This window comes from Somniosus microcephalus, unplaced genomic scaffold, assembly GCF_052327205.1.
Source record: "Somniosus microcephalus isolate GS21.2 unplaced genomic scaffold, FLI_Smic_1.0 unresolved_chr1, whole genome shotgun sequence".
Taxonomy (NCBI): Eukaryota; Metazoa; Chordata; class Chondrichthyes; order Squaliformes; family Somniosidae; genus Somniosus; species Somniosus microcephalus.
Window position 1 is genome coordinate 60,980,247 of NW_028225179.1, and position 14,905 is coordinate 60,995,151.

Genomic DNA, 14,905 nt, shown 5'->3' on the forward strand with positions numbered 1-14,905 from the left:
TTTATGGCACATCAAGTGCAAATCCAAATACTTTTCAAATATGATGAGGGTTTCTGCCTCGACCACCAATTCAGGTATTGAGTTACAGACCCCCACCACCATTTGGGTGAAAAAAGTTCTTCTCAACTCCCCTCTAATCCTTCTACCAATTACTTTAAATCTATTCCTCCTTGTTATTGACCTCTCTGCTAACTGAAATAGGTGCTTCCTATCCACTCTAGCTCGGCCCCTCATAATTTTATACACCTCAATTAAGTCTCCCCTCTGCCTTCTCTGTTCCAAAGAAAACAACTCCAGCCTATTCAATTTTTCCTCAGTCAAAATTCTACAGTCCTGGCAACAACCAGAGGACAACAGAGGACACAGATTGAATGTAATTGGCAAAAGAACCAGAGGGGAGATGAGGAGATTTTTTTTTTTACATAGCGTGTTATTATAATCTGTAATGCTCTGCCTGAAATGGTGGTGGAAGCAGATTGAATAGTAACTTTCAAAAGGGAATTGGATAAATACTTGAATTGGAAAATTTTGCTGGGGTATGGGGAAAGAGCTGGGAATAATTGGATTGCTCTTTCAGGAGCACGACAGGGCAAATGGCCTCCTTCTGTGTTGTATGATTCTCTGAAAGTTTTAAAAAAAGGATTCATGTAAATGAGGCAATTATTTGCCGGCTCCACTATCTCATTTTATTTCTGTGCACAAGTGCCTGTTCTGTTTCAACCTCGTTGAAATGATTTGGGGTTCGGTATCGATGAAGCTCACGTTGAACTCTGATATATGGCGTGGTGGCCAAGTGGTAAGGCGTTGGTCTCGTAAACAGCCAGATCATGGGTTCGACCACCATCGGCGCGTGGGATGATTTTATCATATTTAATTTGACATTTTTAATGTTTCTTCTTTATATCTCGATCAAAACCATTCATAATTTTGAACATTTCTGTCAACTCTCCTCTTGACATTCTCTGCTCTAAGGAGAAAAATCTCAGTTCTTCACTCTCTTCGCATAAATGAGGTCCCCCATCCCTGGTACCATTCCCATAACTCTCTTCTGCACTCTCTGCAAGGCCTTGACTTCTTTCCTAAAGTTTGGTGCCCAGAATTGAAATTAATACTGCAGCTGAGGATTCACCAGTGCATTATAAATGTTTAGCATAATTTCCTTGCTTTTATGCTCTATTCGTCTATTAATAAAAGAACGGATCCCAAGTCCCTTTTCACAGCTTTCTCAAATTGTCCTGCCACCTTCAAAGATTTGTGTGCGCACAACCCATGTGTCCCAGTTCCTGCACCCTCTTTAAAATTGTACCATTTAGAGCTGGTTAATACATTGCAGGGGAGAGCATTCTGAGCGGTTTCGGTGCCAGTGATCTCCAGACGGAACCGATCAAAGGAAATAATCGGCCCCATTAAAGTTCTACCATTTAGTTTACATTGCCTCTCATCATTCTTACGACCAAAATATATCACTTTGCATTTCTCTGCGTTAACTTTGATCTGCCATGTGTCTGCCCATTTCACCGGTCTGTTTCTGTTCATACTCCCGCTTTGTAGCTCTTACTATCTGCTTTGTGACCCTTTGCTGTTCTTTGTAACTTTCCCATTCACCAGGATCTGTGCAATGTTTTGCATTTGTGTTTGCTTTTTCTTTTATTTTAATGCAGTCTCTTACCTCTTTAGCTGCCCACGCCTGTTTTTTGGCCAGTAGAGTTCTTTCCCCTCAGATGTATAAATTGATTCTGTTTCATATTAAATTATTTTAGAAAACCTACCACTGATCTTCTGTCGTTTTACCTATGAACAGATTTGCCCAGTTTACTGTGGACAGGCTCTGTCATGTTGACATCGGCCTTACCGAAATCTAGAATCATTGTAGCTTTTTGCATTTATCCCTTTCAAACATTGCTTTGAACTCGATCATGTTATGATCACTATTAAATACATGTTCACGCACGCTAAGTCTGATGAATAATTTTGACTCGTTACTCAGTACTAAATCTAATATGGCATGCCCTCCTGTTGGTTCCAGGACATATTGTTGTAGAAAACTATCCAGGACACACTCAGTATTTCACTGCCTTTCTGACGGGTGCTAGTCTCCTTATCCTAATCTATATGTAATTAATATCCCCTATAAATACCACTCTGACTTTATGACGAGCTTGCTACTTCTTGCATTTACACAATCTAGGGCTTCTGACCTGCGACCAGGGAGCCTATACACAAATCTCACTTCCTTAATCCCTCAGTCTTAAATCGTTTCCTATTTCTTAATTGTACCCATAAATTCGCCACTGTCTGTTTACCTTTCATGACATCCTCTCTTAACATTGAATTGATTTAATCTTGAATCAGTAAGGCTACTCCTCCCCCTGCACCATTTCCCTATCTTTCCTGTAGACTTCCAGCAGCACTTCTGCCCCTTTGTATTCCCGCCATCTTGAGATTAAGGCTAATATTCCATGAACCTTGCATTTTTTGTCCGTGTCCGGTAGTTTGAAGTAATTACTGTACGTGGACTTTTAAATCTCTCTGCTCCTCCACAGTTCCTAACTTCTCACCATTTTGAAATTACTCTAATCCACCGTTCTTAGTTCGAAAGTGGATGATGTCACAGTTCCCCACATTGAACCCCGTCAGCCACAGTTTTTCCCACTCTCTTAATCTATCAATGTTCCTTTAGCAAATTTCTGCTCCCAGCTACACTAATTACTATGCCGCCTAACTTACTGTCATCAGCAAACTTTGAAGTCATCGAACTGTGAAAGAGGGCTGGGAACGGGAAAAGAACTGCGGGCTGACGTGACAGGGTGTTGGTATTCGAAAGGTACAAAATACCGTCTCCAATGTTCCGCTTATCTGCATCAGACCGAAAGTAATCCATAATGCATGTTCGATCCTTATTGGTCGCTGTAACCTGATGATGTAGCTAGGTGAATTAGTGGTTCAGTATGGAAAGGGTTGTGCCTCTGTGGCACAATCAGTTAACATGGTCGGTTGTGAGCTCAGAAATTAATGGTTCCACGAACAATCGGGTAATCTTTACCTTTTTGTCTCACAGTTTCAGATTTCAACGTGTGTTTTGACTGAAAGGGAATGTGCTGCAAACATTGCCAGCTGGGCAGGGCTGACATTCCCACCATTTAACCTGCGATCGGGTAACAGACACATCAAAAATATATAACAGCCTGAGATTGGCTTCATGGAAATCGGAAGTCTCTTAACAGACAATGCCATGAAAGGCCGGATGGGAGGCTGCCCTGGTTGCAGGAGAGCTGGTTCGCTGTGACATGGATATTTCCGCATTGAGCCAGACCAGACTCTCTCCATGTTTCCACAATGAAAGTCACACCATTTATTTTCGAAAAGCAAAGCGATATTCACATTGTGACTGGTTTCAGTTGATATTTGAAAGAACATTATAAGCTCCTGCAGGGTTGTCTCGGTTAATAACAACTGTTCGAAGCTGCATTTCAGACATGCCATCAAATCCATCGTTCTGTTACTGTTTTCCAGAGCCCTGAATGAGCGAGGCCGTGAAAAACAGCTCTCTTCAATCACCAGCTGCTGGCAAAAAGCAGCGAATGTGGCCTCAGACAGCACATTGCAGCCCATCTCTGGGAAACAAGATCCCACTGAAGCAGAGTTGTGCAGAGCTTTGCATCTCTCACCTGTAGGTGACGTCGTGGAGGTTGATTATATAGAATGATTGAATATTACAGCACAGAAGTGGGCATTCGGCCCATCGTACCAGTGCCGGCTCTTTGAAAGAGCGAACCAATTAATCCCACTCCCCTGCCATTTCATCATAGCCCAGTATTTTTTTCAAGTATATATACAATTACCTTTTGAAAGTTACTATTGAATCTGCTTCCACTACCCTTTCAGGCAGTGCATTACAGATCATAAAAATTACTGCATATTAATGTTTCCTAATCTCTATACATAACAGAAGTCTTTCATCCCTTGTGTCATTCTAGTAAATTTCTACTGCACACCCTCTGAAGCCTTGACATTCTTCCTCACTGTGGTGCCCAGAATTTGCCACAATAATCCAGCTTGTGCCTAAATGGTGTTTTATGCAATTTGAGCATAGATTCCTTGCTTTTGTACTCTATTTTCCTATTTATTCAATCAAGGATCCCGAATGCCGAATATTGTCCTGCTCAATATTTACGATGCTGCCAACCCATCTGCAAACTTTGAAATTTGCTCCCGATATCCAAGTCCAGTCATCTATATATAACAAGAAAAGCGTTGGTGCTAATACCCACCCCTGGGGAAACCCACTGCAGCGAAGGCAGCGTATTGCTGTCCATCCTTGGGAAGCACGATACAATATGGCCCAGCGAAGCCTCCTCATACACCGAGCACAGCGACAGTAAAATCCGTGGAGATTGAATCCAGGTCACTCGGCCTTCCAGCAACAGTTGGCGAGGACCGAATGAAATGAAAGGTTTTACTTGCCTCAGTGAGGAAATCACTGGATAATGTTGCAGGAATGAAAGCAGAAAATGCTGGAAATACTCAGCAGGTCAGGCAGCATCTGTGAACGGAGAAACCGAGTTAACGTTTCAGGTCGATGACTTTTCTTCAGAACTGGAAAATTGCAGGAAATGGAACAGGTTTTTAAGCAAGTGTAGGAGCTGGGAAAGCGGGAGGGGATGAAAGAACAAAAGGAAATGTCTGTGATAGGATAGAAGGCAGGAGAGGGTAAGAGACATTAACAGATATTCAAGGCAAAATAAACAAAAAAAATGTGGAAAAAAATATATATGATCGGGGCCGAGGTTATGGTCTGAAAGTGTTGAACTCTATTTTGAACCAGTATCTGTAAAGTGCCTAATCAAAAGATGACGTGCTGTTCCTCGAACTTACATTGAGTTTCAGTGGAACAATGTAAGAGGCTTAGGATGGTGAGGTCTGATTGGGAGTGCAGCAGACAATTTAAGTGACAGGCGACAGGGAGCTCCGGGTCATTCTTACGGACTGAACGGTGGTGTTCCACAAAGCGGGCACCCAATCTGCGTTTGGTCTCCCCAGTGTACAGAAGACCGCATTGTGAGCATCGAATACACTATACTAAATTGCAAGAAGTACACGTAAATCGCTGTTTCAACTGGAAGGGGTGTTTGGATCCTTGGACAGTGGGAAGGGGGTGGTATAAGGGCATGCCTTGCATCTCCTGGGCTTGCATGGGAAGGTGCCGGGCAAAGGGGAAGCGGTGTTTGGGGTGATAGAGGAGTGGACCAGGGTATTACGGATGGAGTGGTCCCTTCGGAATGCAGAAAGGGGAGGTGAGGGGAAGATGTGTTTGGTCGTGGGATCACGCTGGATGTTGTAGAAATGGTGGAGGATGATCCATTGAATGTGGAGGCTGGTGGGGTGAAAGGCAAAGACAAGGGGAATGCTATGGTGGTTGCGGGATGGAGGGGCAGAGGTGATGGCAGAATTGCGGGAGATAGAATGAACATGGTCAAGGGCCATGTCAACCACAGTAGAGGGGAATCCTCAGTTGAGGAAAAAGGAAGAGATGTCGGAAGTACGGGAATGGAAGGTGCCATCATCAGAGCAGATGCGGCGGTGACAGAGAAAATGGGAGAATGGAATAGAGTCTTTACAGGAAGCGGGGTGGGTAGAAGTGTAGTCCAGGTAGCTGTGGGAGTCAGTGGGCTTGTAGTGAAGGTTTGTCAATAACCTATCCCCAGGAATGGAGATGGAGAAGTCGAGGAAGGGAAGGGAAGGGTCGGAGATGGACCATGTGAAGGGGAGGTAAGGTTGGAATTTGGAAGCAAAGTGAATGAAATGCTTTAGTTCAGGGCGAGAGCAGGAAACAGCACTGATACAGTATTCAATGGGAAAAAGAGGTGAGGGAGGGGACCTGAGTAGGACTGGAGCAGCAAGTCAGGGTGGCGGAGCGGTCACAGGTGTTTAGGTCGGAGTCGCTCCTGGATGCCTGGGTTCAAAACCCACTTCTGACATTTAATCCTTTGCTTATACAGAACGATTTTGCAAGAGGTCATTTTTCGGCCCTGTTGATTGTTCCTTCCAGAAAACGAAGCCGACTTCCATCCACGTCAGATTTGTTTTATTGGTTGTAAGTGTGTATTGTGTTGGCAGTCAGCAGAACAGGGCTACTGGAATCAATCCATTGTGCTCAAATTTGCAGTATTCCACACAATAAATTAGCAGAAAACACCCACATTATTCCACAGCAATCTCCACTGGTTTTGGAAGAAGGTCACTGCAAACCACTATATTTAAATCAAGCCTTTAAAGACACTCAATTAATATATTCTTAGCAATCAATTACCTGTGGTCCTTGTAAATATATTCGGGTGTGTCCATGTTAGATAAACATGTATTTATGAGAAACTGTTGTATTGAATTTAAGTGATTTTGCATCTCTGTAAGTTACTAATATACATAGATGTGTCTGTATTATTATTAATGTATTGGAGGGTGATCTGTGTCAGATATAAATGTATTTCCGAGGTCTGAAAATGTCCAGTCCGGCACCATTCTACCTTCTCATTGCCCCACGTTGGGTACGGTAGACCATCTGTTACATTCGTATTCAACATTTACTTTTTATTAACTATGTTGACTTTTAGAAAATGTGATTATTAGAAAAAAAACAACTCTTGTTCCACCAGCCTCTCTGACACATCTTCCGCGTCACATACTCTATCTACTACCTCCCAAGTGTCCCTCAATCTTTCTGATACAAACTGAGTGTTCATTACCCACTCTGATATCTTCAGAGCATTGCTCACCCTCGCTGAAAGCTCCTCAGCGTCTCTTACGCGCTCTGATACATCCCAAGAGTCTGTTAACCTCCCTGATACCTCCACAGTGACCATTACTCTCTCTGGTATCCACTCAAAGCCCTCATAACCCCGTGATACCATCTCAGGAACCCTTCAATTCCCTCACAGCCTCTGAACACCCCTTTGCTCTCGCAATCCCCTCTGAGAAACTTTTAGACTCACTGATACTAGGTGCAAAGAGTGTTTTGAATGCCGTGGCTCAGGACAATGTGGGCAGAACCGGCTGACTTTACAGCATGTGTGGGAAAGTTAAGTGCATCTTGTGTGTGAGAAGAGCACCGAAACGTTTTGCTTGGAGCTCCGCCCTTGAGACAAGTTTTGTGTTGTCAGGTAAACTGCTACAGTGAAAGCACAAAATTAAAAACAGAAAATGCTGGAAATATTCAGCAGCTCAGGCAGCATCTGTGGAGAAATATTCCTTTTACCAGGATGTCACTGTCCACTTTGACTGATACTTCACGTGGGTCATAACTTACAATTTCAACACCTCCGTGCAAGGAACAGTTTGGGCGGGAATGAGGACCTTGCTGGTTTGAGAAAATAGAGCGAGGCAGCAAAACAAAACTCCCCACTGCGGATTGGGCAAAGATGGCACTCAGATGCAGGAGCCTTGGATGTGTTGAAGTAATGAAAAAAAGATCTAGTCTGAAATGCAACAACGCTAGAATTCGAAACCCTGCGTGTAGAGCGGAGTCGATTAACGGTCCACCTCCTTAACCTCTCAACCACCTCGCCCTGTGAACACAGCACAGAGAGATCTTTTCTTTCCTTCTTTCTCAATGCAAATCCCTGGGCCCAAAGGAAAAGCAACAGGAAAGCCAGCTTTCAGTTGTCAGTCGCCAGCATCAGAAGTGAGATAGCAATGACGTGCTCGCCTGGCTGAGCGTTTTAAGGCGCTGGATTTAATTTTCAGTCTTTTCGGGGGAGTGGGTTCAAATCCCACCGCTGCCACAATTATGTTTATTTTCTGGTTTTACCAAAGAAATGCTCGCTGCAAAGTTCAAAATAAAAATATATGATATAGGAAGCATTGATTAGGTCAAGCAGCATCTAGTGAGTCATAATCTTCATCAACAATCCCTTTATTAAGCGGTATCGTGCGTGGCAATGTTATTCTTTTTGTTCCTTCCTGGAATGTGAGCATCGCTGACAAGGCCAGCACTTATTGCCCATCCCTCATTGGCCTTGAGAAGGTGGTGGTGAGCCGCCTTCTGGAACCGCTGCCGTCCGTGTGTTGAAGGTTCTCCCACAGTGTTGTTAGGGAGGAAGTTCCAGGATTTTGACCCAGTGACAATGAAGGAACGGTGATATATTTCCAACTGAGGATTGTGTGTGACTTGGAGGGGAACTTGGAGGTGATGCTGTTCCCATGCTGCTGCTGCCCTTGTCCTTCTAGGTGGAAGAGTTCACGGGTTTGGGAGCTGCTGCCGAAGAAGCCTTGGCGAGTTGCTGCAGTGAATCTTGCAGATGGTACACACTGCAGCCATGGTACACCGGTGGTGGAGGGGTTGAATGTATATGGTGGTAAATGGGGTGCCAATTAACCGGGCTGCTTTGTACTGGTGTCGAGCTTCTTGAGTGTTGCTGGAGCTGCACACCTCCAAGCAAGTGGAGAGTATTCCATCACACACATGACTTGTGCCTTGTAGATGGTGGAAAGGCTTTGGGGAGTCAGGAGGTGCGACATTCGCCACAGAATACCCAGCTTCTGACCTGCTCTTGTCGCCACAATGTTCAGCGGTTCCCAGACACGGCTCAGGCCGGGACCGGCAGCTCCTCGTCGGCTGGATTAGAGAGCGGGGATCCTGCGCTGTTGTTGAGGCGGTCTGGCTGCTGCTGCTTCCACCTCTCACACTCTGAGAGCTCGGGCAGCGATCCACACCGATCTCCTTTCTCTGGACTCGGCGTCTCTTGCAAACTGTGGAACTAGTGGCGGACACCAGCGTATCTGTATTCGCAGTAAAATGCCGAGTGTTTGAATCAAGGCGGGATCACTGAGCTTTCACACTGTGCGGTCCAGAGTTTATATCAGAGCAGTGTTTGAAGGATGGAATGTCCAGTTTTGGGGCAATAATTGTTTTCAGATTTAAGTGCGCTTTTTCTGTTACTTCTGATTAAATTCTCAGTTTGTCTGTTCGAGAGTATTTTTTATATTTTTATCGGAACAATTAAGGGATGTGGTGCGCTCACTGATTGAAGAATAACTCTCTCACCCACTTGATGGAGTTTTCTGATGCGGTAACAGAGAGGTTTGATGAGGGCAATGCGGTTGACGTGGTGTACATGGACTTCCAAAAGGCTTTAGACAATGTGCCACGTAATAAGCTTGCTAACAAAGTTAAAGCCCATGGAATAAAAGGGACAGTGTCAACATGAATACGAAATGGGCTAAGAACAGGAAACAGCGTTGTGGTGAACTGTTGCTTTTCGGACTTGATGAAGGTATACAGTGGTGTTCCCCAGGGGTCGGTTCTAGGACCACTGCTTTTCTTGATATATATTAATGACTTGGGCCTTGGTGTTCAGGGCACAGTTTCAAAGGTTGCAGCTGATGCAAAACATGGAAGTATAGTGAACAGTGAGGAGGATAGTGATAGAGTTCAAGAGGTCATAGACAGGCTGGGGGAATGGGGGCACACGTGGCAGGTGAAATTTAACGCAGAAATGTGTGAAGTGTTACATTTTGGTATAAATAATGAGGACAGGAAATGTAAACTAAAGGGTACAATCCTAAAGGGAGTGCATGAACAGAGAGACCTGTGGGTATATGTGCACAAATCGTTGAAGGTGGCAGGGCAGGTGGAGAAAGCAGTTCAAACAAACTTATGGGATCCCGGGCTTCCTAAGTAGAGGTATAGAGCACAGAAGCTTCTAAATTATGATGATCATGTATAATAAAACTGGTTCTGCTCCAACTGGAGTATTGTGTACAATTCTGGGCACCACAATTTAGGAAGGATGTGAAGGCCTTAGAAATGGTACAGAAAAAGATTTACAAGAATGATTGCAGGGATGAAGGACTTCAGTTACGTGGATAGTCTGGCAAAGCTAAGGTTGCTCTCTTTGAAGCAGAGAAGATTGAATGGAGATTTGATAAAGGTGTTCAAGATCATGAGGTTCTGGACAGAGTAGCCATGGTGTGGAAATGCCGGTGTTGGACTGGGGTGGACAAATGTAAGAAGTCATACGACACCAGGTTATAGTCCAACAGTTTTATTTGAAATCACAAGCTTTCGGAGCGCTGCTCCTTCGTCAGGTGAAGTGGAGAGATGCATAAAGACACAGCTTATATAGTCAGAGAATAATGCCAGATGATTAAAGGTAATCTTTCTAACTGCCATTTATCACACCTCGGCAGAGAGCTAATCACAGCAATCAAAGGTGTGAATGGTGTCCAAACAGGTCAGTCAGGAAAACAATACATCAAAGAAAATTGAGGTGGCGTCACAAGGGGGCAAATGTTGCAGATGTTGGGGACTGAATGAAAAACAAAAAACAGACAAAAAAACATTTTTTTTGCTGGAAATCACAGCAGGTCCAGCCGCATCTGTGTAGAGAGAACAAGCCAACGGCGACTCGAGTCTGGATGACCCTACGTTAGGTGGGGTTACACGTAGCGTGACATGAACCCAATATCCCAGTTGAGGCTGCTATGATTTCTAGCAAAAAAATGTTTTTTTGTCTGTTTTTTGTTTTTCATACAGACCCCAGCATCTGCAACATTTGACCCCTTGTGACGCCATCTCATTGTTCTTTGATGTAATGTTTTCCTGACTGACCCACGGCAAAGAATAACTGAAAAGACTACACGAAATCATCAACAAGTTCCATCCCACCATCAAACTCACCATGGACCACTCCTCAGAATCGGTTTCATTCTTGGACACACGAATCTCCATCAAAGACGGACACCTCAGCACTTCACTCTACCGCAAGCCCACGGACAACCTCAGGATGCTCCACTTCTCCAGCTTCCACCCTAACTACGTCAAAGAAGCCATCCCCTATGGACAAGCCCTGCGAATACACAGGATCTGCTCAGACGAGGAGGAATGCGATGGACAGCTACAGACGCTGAAAGATGCCCTCATAAGAACGGGATATGACACTTGACTCGTTGATCGACAGTTCCGACGGGCCACGGCAAAAAATCGCATAGACCTCCTCAGAAGACAAACATGGGACACAACCAACAGAGTACCCTTCGTCGTCCAGTACTTCCCCGGAGCGGAGCAACTATGCCATGTTCTTCGCAGCCTTCAACATGTCATCGATGACGATGAACACCTCACTAAGGCCATCCCCACGCCTCCACTACTCGCCTTCAAACACAGATGCGGCCGGACGTGCTGTGATTTCCAGCAAAAAGAAAATGTTTTTGTGTCTTTTGTTTTTCATACAGACCCCAGCATCTGCAACATTTTACCCCTTGTGACCCGACCTCATTGTTCTTTGATGTGATGTTTTCCTGACTGATCTGTTTGGACACCATTCACACCTTTGATTGCTGTGATTATCTCTCTGCTGAGGTGTGATAAATGGCATTTAGTAAGATTACCTGTAATCATCTGTCATTATTCTCTGACTATATATGCTGTGTCTATATGCATCTATCCACTTCACCTGACGAAGGAGCAGCGCTCCGAAAGCTTGTGATTTCAAATAAAACTGTTGGACTATAACCTGGTGTTGTGTGACTTCTTACATTTGTCCACCCCAGTCCAACACTGGCATCTCCACACCATGGCAACTATCAACACCACAAACTGCCAGCTCAAAGTGGAGAGGATCTCCAAGAAGATCGCGCATATCGACACAGACATCAAGTTTCTACAGAGATGCAAGAAAGCAGACAAGATACTGACAGGTCAACAGATCACGAACCCACTCATGTCGACCTACAACACAGACTATGCTGAGAGACTCTGCCATCGTACCTCTCACACACTCCTCAACCATCTCGTACACCAGCTCTACAGCAAACGCCGCAACCTTGCAACCGAGATAGAGTCCATGCTCTCAGCCTGTGCTCAGGACACAGCAGACCAGCTAAGAGACACCGCCAAACAGACGAGGCAACGGAACTACACTGCCTACATGCACACCAAGAACAGGAAGCTTGAGAAACTCAGCATCACCACCAGCAGCAAGCAAGCCTCCCCCGGTACCACGGTTGAAACCATAGGGAAGTCCATCGTCAACTTGTCCGACTACACCCTTCAACCAGCAGAAATTGAAGTTCTCAGCCGAGGGCTCAATTTCGGCCCCACCACCAAAATGGACCCCATCGGTCACATGGCAGACACAGAGGAATTCATCAGGAGAATGAGGCTCCGGGAATTCTTCCACAAATCCCAAGATGTCAGCAGCGAACCCAATGAGACAACCAATGATCCGAAACAGCAGACAGAGGGATCTGCAATGCAGCAACCGAAGAAAACAGTGTCAAATTGGACCCCTCCAGAGGGTCACTGCCCTCAGCTTGACGTGTATGCTCAAGCTGTCAGAAGATGCATCAACGCCAGATTCATCAGCCGCACTCACAAGACAGTCCAGAATGTCACCCGAGCACAACGCAATGCCATCCATGCTCTCAAGACCAAAGGCAATATCGTCATCAAACCAGTAGACAAAGGAGGAGCCATCGTCATACAGAACAGAACAGATTATTGCAAAGAAGCATACCGACAACTGGACAACCAGGAACACTACAGACAGTTACCCACAGAGCCGACCAAAGAACACACCCGCCAACTCAACAGACTGATCAAGACCTTCGATCCAGACCTTCAAAGCACCCTACGCGCTCTCATCCCACGTACTCCCCGCATGGGAGACTTCTACTGCCTCCCAAAGGTACACAAAGCCAACACACCCGTACGTCCTATCGTATCAGGCAACGGAGCCCTGTGTGAGAACCTCTCTGGATACATCGAGGGCATCCTGAAACCCATCGGACAGGGAACCCCCAGCTTCTGTCGTGACACTACAGACTTCTTACAGAAACTCAGCACCCATGGACCAGTTGAACCAGGAACACTCCTCTCCACGATGGACGTCTCGACACTCTACACCAGTATCCCCCACATAAGAACATAAGAAATAGGAGCAGGAGTAGGCCAATCAGCCCCACGAGCCTGCTCCACCATTCAATAAGATCATGGCTGATCTGATCCTAACCGCCAATCTACTATCACAGAACCATCTCCTGAATCTAACAGAATTAGACACACGAACTAGGAGCAGGATCAGGCTACACGGCCCCTGGGCCCGCTCCGCTGCCCACAGGGCCATGACCGATCCGAACCTAGACTCATGTCCAAATTCCTGCCCACTCCCCGTAACCCTTAATTCCCTTTACTTCTAGGAAACTGTCTATTTCTGTTTTAAATTTATGTAATGATGTAGTTCTACAGCTTTTTGGGGCAGCATATTCCATGGACCTGCCACCCTCTGAGTGAAGTAGCTCCTCCTCATCTCAGTTTTGAAAGAGCAACCCCTTAATCTAAGACTATGCCCCCTAGTTGTAGTTTCACCCATCATCGGGAACATCCTCCCCGCATCCACCCGATCCAAACCCTTCACAATCTTATATGTTTCAAAAAGATCGCCTCTCATTCTTCTGAACTCCAATGAGTAGAGTCCCAATCTACTCAACCTCTCCTCATACGTCCATCCCCTCATCCCCAGGATTAACCGAGTGAACCTTCTTTGTACTGACTCGAGAGCAAGTATGACGTTTCTTAAGTATGGACACCAAAACTTTATGCAGTATTGCAGGTGCGGTCTCACCAACACCTTGTACAACTGAAGCAATACCTCCCTATTTTTATATTCTATCCCCCTAGCAATGAAAGCCAACATTCCATTGGCCTTCTTAATCACTTGCTGCACCTGCATACTAACCTTTTGAGTTTCGTGCACCAGGACCCCCAGATCCCTTTGTACTTCAGTACTTTCCAGTTTCTTGCCATTAAGATTATGGGCCAGAAATTCGTGACCAAATGCGTGGGTATGGTCGGGGTACTCACGCATCTGGCCGTTGGAAATGCCGGCGTTCAGCATGCACAGCGCATGCGGGGAACGCCGGCATTTCCAGTCCTCGGAACGAAGGGGTTCATAGGCACAGCGCGTGCGACTGCACAGGCAGCGCTTGCGCAGTGAACTTCGTAGATTTCATTCATGGATTCAGTGAGGGTAAGTCCTTACAAGTTACACTTGAAAAAAGCAGGTGTAAAGTTGTTCCAAGGCTGCGGAGGAAGATATATTTTATCGTGGAGCTTCTGAAAGGCAATATTTTTGTTTGGGAAAGGGAGGGAAGTTATTTTAAGAAATTTTAAGTAAGTTATAAAGTTTAATATTTTTTTTTTAAACGGGTTTTCAGAACGGTAGGTAGAAGGAGCAATTGTGGCTGTGTGAATGAAATGTGAAAATTAGTGTTCTAAAATGAGTAATGTAACATTTCCAGCACTTTTAAGAAAGAAACATTTCATCAGTAAAAAGTAATTATGTATGTATGTCCGCATATATTCCTTTACATATATGTATGTATGTTTTATATTCCTTTACTTATGTGTATGAATGTATGTTTTTAATTATGATTTTCCAATAAGTTACTTTCTCTGAAAGTCATAATTAAACAATACATTCATACACATAAGTAAAGGAATATATACATAACACGCAAAGGAATATATACAGACATACATACTTTCAGAAGCTCCACGATAAGAAATATCTTCCTCCGCAGCCTCTGGAGCAACTGTACCCATGCTTTTTTCATGTGTAAGTTGTAAGGACTTGACCTCACTGAAAGCATGAATGAAAGCGGCGAATTTTACTGCACACGCGTTCTGCCTCTGAACCCCTTCGTTCAGAGGACAGGAAATGCCGGTCTTCCCCACATGCGCTGTGCATGCTGAAAACCGGCATTTCCTCTGGCCAGACGCGTAAGTACCCCGACCGTACTCACGCATTTGGAAGGGAATTACTGGGCCAACATTTTACATGTCAATAAAATGAAAAATTTAACAATTGCACGATTTGCCCCCTCGCATCTGCGACTGAGGGTCCAAGGA